Raw genomic sequence first — 15,362 nt, 5'->3', positions numbered from 1 at the left:
TTTGAGTCTCTGTTCTATCTAGCACTTTCTCAACCTGGGGCCCTGCCCAAATCACAACCTCCCAAGAAGCCAGCTTTTATTTATGAAATCAGGGGTGATGTATGCTTCTGAGAGCTGCCCTGAGAACTAAATCATTTTCTAACAGGAGGGAAGGGGGCAGGGCACAACTTTTGAAAGTATGACATAGTCCAAGGACACAACATAAACCAATTAGACTCAAATGGGTCCAAGATGGTGGACAAGTCCACTTTGAGGGATCCTCAATCAGCAAGCTAAATGACACACCCAGAGGCGCCAGTTCCAAGGCACTGTCAAAAGACCAAGGAGTGGGTGGTGGCCCAATTCCTGGAAATCTCCACCCCTTCTCCAAAACAGATGAAACAACCCTCCCACTGATTAGCATATGAAATTACCCAGCCTATAAAAACTAACCACACCACAACTCGCCCTCTGTGATGGCCCAAACAGTCTGTGGAATGTGCTTCTCTCTGAATCTGAATAAATTCATTTCTTAACTATAACTTTGTCTCTTCTGCAATGAGACATCAAGAACCTGAACTTCATTAGGTCCTGAAACCAGGTACCATGGGTTTTATCTGGATTCGACTCCCAGCCACGTGGGTTTGAGTCCCAGTGTGAGGTAAATGGTTTCAATTTGAACTATGTGGAGGTTTTCATACACATGTCAAATATTATTACCTTTATTGAAGAATTATACACGTCAAGAATCTCAACCAGAGGTAACTGTTGGCCTTACCCACAGGAGTTTTATCACTGAAAAGAGCTGCAAGGTTGGTTCCAACAGCATCAACAGCAGATTCAGGAGATGGAAAAGAGTAGGAAACAAATATGAAAGCGTAGAACATGTGGCGAAGGGCAGGGAGCCTGACTGCCTGGGTTCTCATCCCATGGGGTGATGCTCAGCAACCTTCTGGCCTTATGCCGCCTTGGTCTCCATCTACAAACTGGGGAAAACAGTGGCACCACGATGGCCATCATTTGAAGTCATGATGATAAAATCTACAAAAATCGTGAACACTGACTTGGCAAATATTAAACCAGTGCTCCTAGGGAAAGGGAATATGGGGTTAGGTTTCCATGATCCTCTAATTAGAACATTTTGGTCATCTGATCAATGCATAACCATCCACTTGGACTTCCCTGGCAGTCCAGTGGTTAAGACTCTGCTTACACTGCAGGGGGTGTGGATTCAATCCCTGGTTGAGGAGCTAAGATTCTGTGTGCCCAGTAAATAAATAAATAAAACAAATATTTAATTTCACCTACTAGTTTTTCTAAAAAATCAGAAATAAATTATTTTAAAAATAGATCACTGTGTTTTATGTGTTTCTGTTTTAGGACACCTTATTTACTATATAGTGTTGGTTCATTATGCTGAAATTGCTTATCTAATATAGCTTATCGAATATACCTGTTTTCTCCCTAAGGCACAGCACAAACTTCTTGCCCTCAAGAACTCTAGATACAGTCTGAGCCCTAAGCTTGGGGGCCATTTTAAACAACAAAATCACCAGTCAAAAAAAAAACCAAAACTCAAAAATGCCAAGAGTTGCACTAATTATACCATAAAGAGGAAAGTGAAAGTGAAGTCATTCAGTTGTGTCCGACTCTTTGTGACCCCGTGGACTGTAGCCCACCAGGCTCCTTAATCCATGGAATTTCCCAGGCAAGAGTACTGGAGTGGGTTGCCATTTCCTTCTCCAGGGGATCTTCCCAACCCAGGGATTGAATCCAGTCTCCCCCACTGCAGGCAGATGCTTTACCTCTGAGCCACCATGAAGAGGACACCTACTTAAAGTATAAGACCTGAAACAAAAAGGCAGAAGATCTCCTGAGCTGGGAATGAGCACATCAGTAGGTCAAGTTGTCCTCCACTCTGTCTGTAAAGGGTTCCACAAGCACTGCAACTACTGATTTGGGTGTTATACACATAAATCTTAACAAGGAAGCAAATATGTACATACAGAATGTACAAATAATGAGTATCAACTGTACTGAGTTGCTCTGAGTGGGTCTGATGATTCAATGAATGAATACAGATAAAGTGCTGAAACACTGCCTTCCCCGTGTATAGTAAAGTGTAAGTTGCTCAGCTGTGTCCTACTTTCTGCGACCCCATGGACTACACAGTCCATGGAATTCTCCAGGCCAGAATACCAGAGTGGGTAGCCTTTCCCTTCTCCAAGGGATCTTCCCAACACAGGGGATTGAACCCAGGTCTCCCGCATTGCAGGCAGATTCTTTACCAGCTGAGCCACAAGGGAAGTTGTGTATAATAAGCACTCCACAAATGTTCTCTGTAATTATTAGGGAGTCAAACATGTCCATACATATTACATGGTGTAAAAAGTTGAGTTCTTTCAAATCTTGAAAGATGATGTTGTGAAAGTGCTGCACTCAATATGCCAGCAAATTTGGAAAACTCAGCAGTGGCCACAGGAATGGAAAAGGTCAGTGTTCATTCCAATCCCAAAGAAAGGCAATGCCAAAGAATGCTCAAACTACCACACAATGGCACTCATCTCACATGCTAGTAAAGTAATGCTCAAAATTCTCCAAGCCAGGCTTCAGCAATACGTGAACTGTGAACTTCCTGATGTTCAAGCTGGTTTTAGAAAAGGCAGAGGAACCAGAGATCAAACTGCCAACATCCGCTGGATCATGGAAAAAGCAAGAGAGTTCCAGAAAAACACCTATTTCTGCTTTATTGACTATGCCTAAGCCTTTGATTGTGTGGATCACAACAAACTGTGGAAAATTCTGAAAGAGATGGGAATACCAGACCACCTGACCTGCCTCTTGAGAAATCTGTATGCAGGCCAGGAAGCAACAGTTAGAACTGGACATGGAACAACAGACTGGTTCCAAATAAGAAAAGGAGTACGTCAGGGCTGTATATTGTCACCTTGCTTATTTAACTTCTATGCAGAGTACATCATGAGAAACGCTGGACTGGAAGAAGCACAAGCTGGAATCAAGATTGCCGGGAAAAATATCACTAACCTCAGATATGCAGATGACACCACCCTTATGGCAGAAAGTGAAGAGGAACTAAGCAGCTTCTTGATGAAAGTGAAAAAGGAGAGTGAAAAAGTTAGCTTAAAGCTCAACATTCAGAAAACGAAGATCATGGGATCCAGTCCCATCACTTCATGGCAAATAGATGGTAGAACAGTGGAAACAATGTCAGACTTTATTTTGGGGGGCTCCAAAATCACTGCAGATGGTGATTGCAGCCATGAAATTAAAAGATGCTTACTCCTTAGAAGGAAAATTATGACCAACCTAGATAGCATATTCAAAAGCAGAGACATTACCTTATCAACAAAGGTCCATCTAGTCAAGGCTATGGTTTTTCCAGTAGTCATGTATGGATGTGAAAATTGGACTATAAAGAAAGCTGAGCGCTGAAGAATTGATGCTTTTGAACTGTGGTGTTGGAGAAGACTCTTGAGAGTCTCCTGCACTACAAGGAGATCCAACCAGTCCATCCTAAAGGAGATCAGTCCTGGGTGTTCATTGGAAGGACTGATGTTGAAGCTGAAACTCTAATACTTCGGCCACCTGATGTGAAGAGCTGACTCACTGGAAAAGACCCTGAAGCTGGGAAAGATTGAGGGCAGGAGGAGAAGGGGATGACAGAGGATGAGATGACTGGATGGCATCACCGACTCAATGGACATGAGTTTGGGTAAACTCCAGGAATTGGTGATGGACAGGGAGGCCTGGCGTGCTGTGATTCATGGGGCTGCAAAGATTTAGACATGACTGATTGACTGAACTGAACTGAAAAAGCTTAATAAAATTGTGAAAAAAAGACTACAGATGGTGACAAGAGAGCCACAGAAATATGGCACGGAAGAAAGAAATAAAATTTTAGAAAATTTCTTCCCTAAAGCTGTCATCCATTCAATCTATTATCTTCCTTTCTCTCCACCAAAAGGTTACACTCTCCAGGCCAACCCTCTACCTGTCTGCTCTGACATACATTCTCTGGACACCTTGTCCTTTTTGCAACATATTGTAGCAAACTCCATTTATCAAACTCTCCCACCAACTAGCTTCCACTTAGGCGGGTACCAGCAGCTCCTGGGAAGACAGGAGCTGGAAAAAGGCCGGGGTCTCTCACCCCTTTTCCATCCACCCACCGGCATCTCTGCCAGGGATCCAGTCCTTTCTGGTATCATGGCCAACTCCCATGCCCCATGCAGCTCCAGGGTGGGTATCTTCCGGTGGCTGCACAGACTCTTTGGCATGTCACTCTCACCTCTTTCATTACCTACAAACCCAGCTTTCTGTAGAAAGTTCTCTGTTCACAATGTTTAGTCCAGTTATCCTGATATGCCACCACGCATGACTCCAGAAGGACGCTAAACCAAGCAAATCTCCTGCCAAGACCAGCCCCACCACACACAGATGCCCCGTCCCTCCTGCAACCTCACCTCTCACATCTGGACTCTCTGGATTAAGGACAGATAAAGGTCCTTTGGTTTCTCTTTTTTAATTCACTGCTTGCAGGGGGAAAAAAAAATGCACTTACAAAACTATTAGAACTAAACTATGAGAACTATTCTTCAGCTTTTTATCAAGTATATTACCTTCCCCAGCTTTCAACATAGGCTCCTGGCTGCCCTGCACCAAAGTCTTCTCACTGTTTAAGTGTTATTTACTTTAAAAAGATTAAGCAGTACTCTCAACTCCTACAAACCTTGATTTTTAAAAAAAAAAAAAGATCCAAATGCAGCCAAGGGCACATGGCCAATTTACTGTCCTGGTCGGCACTGGCCACTGCTGGCTGCTGACAGCGGCTGGTATAATCAATGTCCATTAATCCTGAGGCAATTTCCGATCTTCTCCTCCCATTGTTTCTTATCCAGGGCATATAAAAATGTAATGCCTGACCATAATCACGTACAAGCATGAAAAGAGAAGTAAACCAGCTCATGTAGATAAAGGACGCAAGAGTGAATCAGAGAAGCAGGAGGTGGTGGTGCGGGGGGATTGTGGGCAATGCTTGCTATGCACAGAACGCACATTCCTCTTCTCCCTGGACACACAACTGGAGGAGATGTCCCAGCAAGGGGCAGGGGCGGGGTCCAGGGTACCTGTATCTGTGCCCCCTTCCAGGGGCTAGAATGAGCACTGCAGGGTGACCCTGGAGGGCAAGGGTTCACAAAGTCAAGCCCTATCCAGCCTTGGTCACTAAACAGCATTTTTTTTCAGTTGAAGTGTAGTTGATTTACAATATTGTGTTTCAAGTATATAGCAAAGTGATTCAACCATACATATATATCTATATTCTTATTCTTTTCCATTTTAGGTTACTGTAAGATGTTAAATATTGTTTCCTGTGCTACACAGCGAATCCTTGTTATTTTATATATGGTAAAGGGCTTCCCTGGTGGCTCAGAGGTTAAAGTGTCTGCCTCCAATGCGGGAGGCCCGGATTCAATCCCTGGGTTGGGAAGATTCCCTGGAGAAGGAGATGGCAACCCACTCCAGTACTCTTGCCTGGAGAGTCCCATGGACGGAGGAGCCTGGTGGGCTACAGTCCACGGGGTCGCAAAGAGTCGGACACGACTGAACGGCTTCACTTTCACTTTCAGTGTGCATCTGTTAACGCCATACTCCCCATTTATCCCTCCCCCTCTTCCCCTTCGGTAACCATAAATGTCTTTCTTTGTCTATGAGTCTATCTCTGGTTCATAAACAAGTTAGTTTGTACTATATTTTAGATTCCATATAGAAATGATGTAATATTTGACTTCCTGACTTACTTCACTTAGTCTGATAATCTCTAGGCCCACCCATGCTGCTGCCAATGGCACTATTTCATTATTTTCATGGCTGAGTAATATTCCGTCATATATTTGTACCACATCTTCTTATCCATTCATCTGTGAATGGACACTTAGGTTGTTTCTATGTCTTGACAATTAAATAATGCTTCAAAGAACACGGGGTGCACATATCTTTTCCAATCCAAGTTCTCTCCAGGTATATGCCCAAGAGTGGGATTGCTGGATCAGATGGTAACTCTAGTTTTTTTTGAGGGACCTCCATACTATTTTCCTCAGTAGCTGCACCAATTTATGTCCCCATCAACTGTGTAGGAAGATTCCCCTTTCTCCAGAATGTATTATGCTAAATGAATTCTTTAAAAATTTTTTTATTTTTAATTAGAGGGATAATTACTTTACAATATTGTGATGGTTTCTGCCATACATCAACACGAATTGGCCAAATGTCCCCTCCCTCTTGAACCCCCCTCCCGCCTCCCTCCCCATCCAACCACTCTGGGTTGTCACAGAGCACAGGCTTTGGGCTCCCTGTGACATACAGCAAACTCCCACTGGCCATCTATTTTACGCACGGCAATGTATATGTTTCAGTGCTATTCTCTCAAATCATCCCACCCTCTCCTTCCCCCACCATGTCCACAAGTCTCTTCTTTATGGCTGCATCTCCTTTGCTGCCCTGCAAGTATGATCATCAGTACTATTTCTAGATTCCATAATTACATATTAATATATGACATTTGTCTTTCTCTTTCTGACTTACTTCACTCTGCATAACGGGCTCTAGGCTCATCCACCTCATCAGAACGGACCCAAATGCATTCCTTTTTATAGCTGGGTAATAGTCCATTGTGTATAAGAACTACAACTTCCTTATCCATTCATCTGCTGATGGTCATCTAGGCTGCTTCTGTATCCTAGCTATTGTAAATAGTGCTGCAATGAACACTGGGGTTCATGTGTCTTTTTCAATTACAGTTTCCTCAGGGTATATGCCCAGTAATGGGATTGTTGGGTCATATGATAGTTTTATTCTTAGTTTTTAAAGGAATCTCCATATGTTCTCCATAGCGGCTATATCAATTTACATTTCCACAGCAGTATAAGAAGGTTCCCTTTTCTCCAAACCCTCTAAATGACTTTTTATTTAAAAGGGATCATTTCCCCATCTCCACCAGCCTAAAACTATGAAAGAGGGGAAAAAAAAAAAAAAAAACTTGCACTGGGTACAAAATGACTATCCATATCGAAACACACACATGTGCACACACACACAAGAGGTCCTTCTGTTACAGAAGGTCTTGAACGCATGGATGTGTACTTTTCAAATGAGCTGGGCAGACATCTGCTCAAAGTGGCCACGGGGGTACGTGAAATAATCCCCAGCTTGTCCCTTCCAGACAGATCTCCAAAGGGAGAACCATCTGAGTGAGGGTCACAGGAATAAGTACTGTTCCTGGTTCCCCAGGTCCTGTTAGGGAGAACTGTGCCCTGCAGACCAACAACACTTTTACTGTGTAGTACAAAAAAACAAGGATTCAGAGAGGTTAAGGTGGGCCTTTCAGCAAAAACAGAGCTAAGACCCCTGTCTCCCAGGTCAATGCTACTCCAAGCGGGGTAGGGGCACATCCACAGAGCAGGGCCAGTCCACAAAGAGTTGCTGGTCTTTGAAGTACCAAAACGGAGGGTAAGTGTTAACTTTTACAGCCAGTGGACAGGGTAATTTTATGTCTTTGAATCTCATAATAAAATTGAAGGCTTGTATTTTAGACTTCTTTTTTTATCTCACTTTTCTAGTAATTTATTTTTATGGAAACAGTCTGTGATGGTTTAGAATTTTAAAAGCTGGTTCTCTTTTTGTCGGCACCCAGAGTCCCCAGACTCTTCTACCAAGATCATTGCACCCTCTTCCCCAACCCTTCCTGCCTCAGGCTCACCCAGGGTCTCCTCCACCCACCCTTCACCCTTCCTTTCCAGGAGGTGCCTCCCCTTAGACAGCTAAAGTTTCCCGGAGCCCCTCCAATGCGTGCGCTGAGGACACCGATTCCTATGAGCCATCCTGAGCTCAGGCCAGAAGGAAGTCAAGAGATTGATCAGTCCTCCATCCACAAAGCTACAATAACACAGGACCCTGGTCCCAGAAAGGCTTCCCTGCTGGCTCAGTGGTAAAGAATCCATCTGCAACTCAGGAGACCTGGGTTTGATCCCTGGATTGGGAAGATTCCCTGAAGGAGGATATGGCAACCCTCTCCAGTAGTCTTGCCTGGAGAATCCCATGGACAGAAGAGTCTGGCAGGCTACAGTCCATGGGGTCATGAAGAGTCAGACAAGACTTAGCAGTTAAACAATGACAACAACTAGTCCCAGAAAGCAGTCACAGTATAAGAAGAAAGGACTGGAAACCTGTCAGTGGCACTTACCCACATTAATTAACCCAGGAGAGAAGCTCAGCATCCCTGACAGATGCTGTCTATCCATTATCTCAACCTGGGATGACAAGCGAAGGGGACTTTGCCTCTCTACTCCAGGGAGATGGGGATACACGGAGAGATCCCACACTGGCTTAGAGAGAAAGGAGAGATTATTTACAGAGTGAGTCATGTGTGTGAGTGAGTGTGTATAAGCATGCGTGCATGAGAGTGTGCACACATAAGAGAGAGTGTGCATATCAGAGAGAGTGTGTGTGTGTGGCATCAGGTATGATGAAGTATTATGGGAAGGGAAGGGGATGTGGAGACCACATTAGCTCTGCCCAACAGGACCCACTGAACAACCCCTTACAAGGGAGCCCAAGCTAGTGGGGAGGAGGACCTGGAGAGAAGGATTTAAACACATACATCTCCTTGAAAACGAATGAAGAGAAAACCAGCCAGATCACAACGATGGCCATGACCTAGCAGAAGGAAGAAAAGAAAGCCCAAGAAGCAGCACCACCCCTTCCCAGAGCATGGACACTATGCGGGGCTCAGAGTCTGTCTCGGTTCCAGGGAGACCACATTTTTTCAGAATTTGCAGAGACAAAAGGATGGTAATTTTAATTTTCAGCACCTCTCAGTTATTAAGACATGTGTCAACCATGGATCAGAAAGGCAGGGAGTCAAGGGGGATGTAAATGAGTGAGTGTTCTGCTAAGTTGCTGTACTTTTCTGGATATTTGAAATAAAAAAAATTTTTTTTTTCAAATAAACCAGAGAATAGATGCATGATGCTGTTTTGAAACTTCTTGCCACGAACGGGGAGCTCTGATTAGATCCTGTCCAAACTGGGCATGCCTTGCGAAGACAGCTGCTCTGCTGTTCCCTGTCTGGCCCAGGGACAAGACAAGGGGCAGCCCCTGCCCTGACCTCCGCCCTGCACCCCCACCTATCCCTGAGGCCAGCAGGGCTAACCCAGTGTGGTTATTATCAATAGGCAGCAGCTCTCTAGATAGAACATAGGCACCTCATGGGCTTTGAGAAGCAGGACTGGAATGGAGTTCCCATGCGTGCCACAGGCAGAGGGCCAAGGAGGTGACAACCACCCTCAGCTGGTTTTCTTCCCAAAGCCCGTGGCCACCATCAAGCTGGCTCAAAAGCCTGTCCTTGCCCCACTCCAGGCAGGCCACACACTGGACTCAGCTGCCTAGCACATGGCCGAAGTCAAGCACTGACATTTCCTAAGACGAGACTCATGTCCCAGGAACCACAGAAAGAAATCGGAGCACAAAGAGCGAAGGCTGTTTCATTTTAATTGCACCCCAAGCATGCCATCTAAGCACCCTCCTTTCTGTTACACCTCTTCCAGGATTACTCATCTTTGATGACAACAGGAAAACATCATGAACTTGAAACCCCATCATCTGGATTTCTGGATGACTGTACTTCAGTGCCTGCACTAGCAGGATACAAATAAAATGAAACCAAACTTCTCTACCTAAGACCTGTTTCTCTCTGACATTCGTTGTTTCAGCTCATCCTGAAGCCACATGCCAGGATCTTCACTCCTCGCCAATGATGTGAAGGGAGTAAGGCCAGTCCTTCTGCTCAAGAAATTTACAATTTACACAGACCCACAATGAATACAACGCCTTCCGCTCCCCTCCCGCATCTTCTCCGCTTTCTTTTGCAGTGTGTTCATGTGATCTACTGGGGTGGCTATGGTTTTAGTTTTTATGTTTTTATCATCAACACTGCATCTTTCAGACATCCCTGGTGGTCCAGTGGTTAGGAGTCCTCCTGTCAATGCAGGGGACACAGGTTCCATCCCAGCCCGGGCAGATTCCACAGGCTGCAGAGCAACTGAGTCCATTCATCACAACTGTTGAGCCCGTGCTCCACAAGAGAAGCCACTGCAATGAGAAGCCCACACCACAACTAGAGAAGGCTTGCACACAGCAACAATAACCCAGTACAGTCAAAAATGATTTAAAACAAAACACGACATCTTTCTCTTCCAGTCCTATCTCCAGAAACAAAATGGAGAAGATGTTTCTTTGAGAAATTAAGGCATAAAAAAACAGGTGTGGGATCTACCAACCTATCTGAGAAACACCCCCCTTTTTTTTTCCCTACACGCATTTCTTACCACAGACTCTGCAGCAGAGCTCGAGAGTCATTTGTTTGCAGAAGCCAACCACCTCCCTGATCTAAACTGTTAGTTTAGATCATATGATTATACATAAACCCAAGCAGAAAGCCGGGACATCTTTTTCGCAGCTGAGTCAGAAGAGAGATGATGGTTTTACAAACTGGCCAGGGGACAAAGGTAACTGTTTCTTCTCCCTTCAGGAAGATCCAACCATTGCCCAAGCCCTGGGTGTTGTCGAAATGTGGAGTGTGCTTTCTATCTTGAACGCTATTTATAGGATGATAAGAAACGCAAACTCATCTGTGATATGGCTTTCAAGTTATAAATGTCAATGACAGCCAGTCTGCTGCATTGGGAACTCCTCCAACAGGTTGACAACGGCCCAATTCCACGGCTCTGGAGGAGGCCGACAGACAGCTGCTCTTTCAGCAGTTATTTCAAAAGGAGCCAAGAGGCCCTTCCAAAGGCAGCTAGGTGTTGGTGTGCTGAAGGGGGAAGGTGATGCCACTCCTGGTGGCAGACAGGCACAGTCCAGGAGTGCCACGAGATGCCAACATGTCTGCCTGCTCCATGGAGACTGTAAACCCAACACAGTACAGGGGGGCAAAAAATATCACAGGAGAGCCAGAAAGATGAGCATCCTTCCCAGAGCACAGGCCACAGCACCTGGGTACCGGGGACCACAGACCCAGTCCTGAGTCTTCACCATGTCAGCCTGCTATGCCCCCAGGTGCCATGCTTGGAAACTCTTGGAGGGCAGTGAACGAATTTCCCTATCTGTCCACACAACACTAGTTTCAGACAGACCCTTGAAGGCAGATAGTTTAACTAAACCAGTCTCTGAAATGAAGCTCATTCCCTTTAAGTCATGTGTGTGATGTGGGGGTGGGGAGGGTATGTAAGATGGGATTAAATATGCTTGTTTCACCTCAGACAAAATCCTGTATCTTTAGAGAGGCAAAATCTCTTTGAGGTTCTGAAGGAGACAGTTCTTATTTTCTCTGGTTTCTCCCAGCGGGACAAACTCTCAAGGTGACAGGGAGAAGCCTCTGATAAAAGTCACACGATCACATGATTTGAGTTTTAACTAAGGCTTTTATTCACAGACATTCATCTGCTTGTCAGTTGCTGGGGTGGTTTTTTCTTCTGTGATGTTGTTAAGGACAAAATTTGTTCAAAGACCCACACACATGAAAGAAACACCAATTATGAATGCTTAATGTTTCATTCTGCTGGCCCCATAACCTCAACACCCAAATCTATCAGCCTATAAAATCCAAAAATTCTGTTCCCAAGTTGAAAGTCTGATTTACCAAGGTGACTCTCAAAGGTAGCTTAGATCATGGTTTTAAGCACTCAGGACTATTCGTACTAGAACAGGAACGTACTTAGCAAATTGCTTCCTCCATAAAATATGTTCATAACTGGGGCTAAGGAAAATATACTCTTTTACAACATTCTTGAACACGGACACAGTTCAGAGATCATGCAGTCATCATGAGTCACACTCTCCAGTTCATTGGCTTTGTTATGTTCACACCACGATCCTCTGTGTCTGAAGGGGCCCGCACTTCTATCTAAGAGTATCTGGGCAAGATTCAGTTCAATACAGTTATGTTTGATAATGACTGAATACAGTAATAGATGACCTTCTGCTCCAGTCACTTTACTAATTCGAAGCAGATAAAATATCCTTGCCCAATTAACCCAAATAATACATTTCACCAGGCCTTAACCAGATAGCCAGAAACGTACATGCCCGTGGGACTGAGCCGCACTAGAATAGTGACCCCCCTGGGCCCTTCGGGTCTTAATGGCTCCAAACGCCCTGACTCAGTACTCAGTGCTCTCTCTAAGGGCAAATATCTCAGTCTGTGCTTAAATATCTGATTATAGTACTTACATGGGCTGATGGCTCTGCCTCCAAAGTCCACTTTAGAACAGTAATCACTCCTGCAATCACAAAGACAAAGACATCTTTAAGTTTCTCCTCTTTACGGACTTGAGCCACTGCAAACAGGCTGACAAAGAGCTTCTACGAACTATGCCTCACATTTTGGAACCCAACAGCCTTTTAAGATAAACACCTAAAAATAGCTAGATGAGAATTCCCTATCACTCCAACACCCAGAGGCATATCTCTAAAAAGTTACATTATCTCACTTGTTAGGATCCAAATCCATCCATTATTAGTTCAGCAGGAGTAAGGCTCCATTTGGCAAAGATGGAGAATCTCCACAAAACCACTCTCTTGTTCTAAGTCTCAGGAGGCATTAAACCAAAGTTTTTACCAGTCCTAATGCTTTCCGGACTAGACTACATTAATTCATACACACAGTCTCAAGTATATGCATACACACAACTTTAAAAATACATAGCTCTGTGACAAAAAAAACAAGGAGTTTGCAATACGCGATAAAACCAATTGAATGACAAGCCTGTTCATTTAAATATAACAGATTACTTGCAGCTGCTTCACCTTGAGAAAGCAAACCAGAAGAGCAGTAAAAAGCCATTTTAGAAATATATCTACTATGTGCTTGTGATATCACTAATATTTTCCCTAAATAACACTCCTGTTCAATAAAAGGGGGAAAACAGTCTTTTTACAGATACATACAGTGTGTTTCTGATATTCATGGAATTTATCAGCAGATAATTATAAAACTGAGAGCTCAATAGAGAGAGACGGAAGGAGGGAGAGAAAATAAAGACCAAGCTGCACAGATCCATCTTCAAGATGACTACCCATAAGTTTTTTAAGACTAGCCAACAGGTCTACCTCTTCCGTAAGCCCCTCGTGGAAGAACATGTACCATCTTCTGCTGAAAAACATTTGATAAACTTTTGCTTTTTATTTCCAAATATGGTCTGCAACATATAACTTCCCTTCACAGTACTAACATTTTTGTCTGTGTCAACAATCTCTGAACAATAGCAGAGGGCTGTGCACTGGGGCAACTTATAAGAGCAGATTCAATCTATTATTCCAAAACCATGATTTCCATGAAACAGTCTGGCCTCAAATGTTTGCTGAGGAAGGGTAGAAGGCTGGAAGGGTACCAAAGCAATGCCAGTGATCACATGACCCTTTTAATGCCAGCTATTATCTGAGATAGCTTTGAGGTGAAGGAATGGGTTATGAAACTGGGTTATCATGATACAGGAAAAGCTACTATCTCCTGTAAGCAACAGCAAGATATATTTAGAGAAAACAATCCTATGCACCTTCATCAACGTCAAAAATACATTCTTTTGTAGTGGTATCAGCTAACAAAATGAACACCTGTGTGCCTCCGACCTGAATAGAATCAACTTACTTTCAGTGCTCTTTTCTGTATGTTTTCATAAACACCTAATTTGTTGTATTACATGGTAGTTTGCCTTTGAATATTGTGATCAAGTGCACAGGCTGTGGTGGCTAATGAATCATACAGTAGTGAGACTGGTATGATTCATAAATCAAAATGTTCATGATGAGCCAAAAGGGAAAAAAAAGTTCATTATCTTTTACCTCCCCCAATGCTTTCAAATCTGGATTTTTTATTCTTTCATAATACTCATACTAATAAGAACTCAATCTTGACTTCACCTTAAAAATCAGGCAAACTACTCCCTGCGTCATATGAAAATATTCATTAGTAAAATTCATGGTCACCAGGAAGCCCAAAGGCCAGTCATCTTTATCCTCAGCAAAACTTAAAAGTTCAGCTAATCTTAAATATCATTTCCTACAGAACCAAGCATATAATATTAATGAAAGTTTAGAACTATTTTTAGCGGTGTTTATAGGTAAATGTCTTAGATAAACGTTCTCCTTCCCCATTTTCTAAACAGCACCACTCCATAGCTTTCATCAAGATCTTACCCAAAAGTATCTTTTCTGTAAGTTCCCTCAATCTCATCTTGGGTATATACTTTGATTTCCCACCTTAATTAAACCTAACTGTGAAAGCACTTGTAAATAGATTCTTCAGGCAAGAATACTGGAGTAGGTAGCAGTTCCCCTCTTCGGGGAATCTTCATGACCCAGGGACTGAACCCGGGTCTCCTACATTGCAGCCGGATTCTCTACCGTCTGAGCCACCAGGGAAACCCGAAATAGAGATCATGGGAGTGCAACTCAATCTAAAAAGAGTAAGACAGCAATCACTGGGGATGGACAGTGAAAGAATAGTTAGGAAAACCTGGAGCGTCATTTTCAGACATTTACCCCTCTCAATTTATAATGTGGATAAAATATATTGTGAATGACCCACAAACAACCTGCTTAATGAGTTCTGCCTTCTAGAGTGGCATTCTATTAGAAATCTGCATCTGAGTATTTTGCCTATCGCCCCTTCCCCATTCAAAGCATCTTGAAAGGGGAGCCACGACAAGCCCAGCTTGCTGAAGGACCACGTCTGCAGTGTCTACTCTGCATCTGATGGCACAGGATGACAGAGGCCAATTCCAGGCATGTGGATCTCACACCTTCCTGTCCCTAATGCCTTTCAACACTCAAGCGTCCCTCTTATTTCCTATGGACAGCACCTCTCCAAATGGAGAATCTCAGAATCTTGATGTAACCTCAGATACAACTCCAAGCAGGCTTTCCCTCCCTGCTTTTTCACAGTCTAAGCAAAGGTGACTCACTGAGAGCACCAAAGCTGTCTCGTCTATAGGTTCATGTGAGCAAATAGTTCAAGGGAGCCTACTGCTCTGCCTAAAATATTTTCATGCCTAGAACAAAGATTTTCAATGATAAGACCACTGAATGGTACACGTTAGAAACAAATCATGACCATCATCATATGCCTTACTTTTTAACATTTTTTCTTCAATTCTTTAAAGAAGTTTTTAAAATTAAAATGTAGTTGATTTACAACTTCATGTTAGTTTCAGGTGAATAGCACAGCAATTCAGTTCATGCATATGTATATACACACATATACACTTCTTCAGACTTTCTTCCCTTACAGGTTATTACAAAATATT

The 15,362-nt window shown here is 43.5% G+C and overlaps 1 protein-coding gene across 4 annotated transcripts in view; it reads right to left on the bottom strand.

The window, feature by feature from the left end:
- MGAT5 (mannosyl (alpha-1,6-)-glycoprotein beta-1,6-N-acetyl-glucosaminyltransferase) overlaps positions 1–15,362 on the bottom strand; it is a 402,706-nt gene that overhangs the window by 327,404 nt on the left and 59,940 nt on the right. For all 4 annotated transcript variants that reach the window (XM_018062080.1, XM_018062074.1, XM_018062092.1 and 1 more), the window contains one exon: positions 12,289–12,338. The gene's annotated coding sequence lies outside the window, so the exon portion shown is untranslated. The remainder of the gene's footprint in view (positions 1–12,288; positions 12,339–15,362) is intronic.

The sequence above is a fragment of the Capra hircus genome, chromosome 2 (genome assembly GCF_001704415.2).
Source record: "Capra hircus breed San Clemente chromosome 2, ASM170441v1, whole genome shotgun sequence".
Lineage (NCBI taxonomy): Eukaryota > Metazoa > Chordata > Mammalia > Artiodactyla > Bovidae > Capra > Capra hircus.
This window is presented reverse-complemented; position numbering and strand designations above follow the sequence as displayed.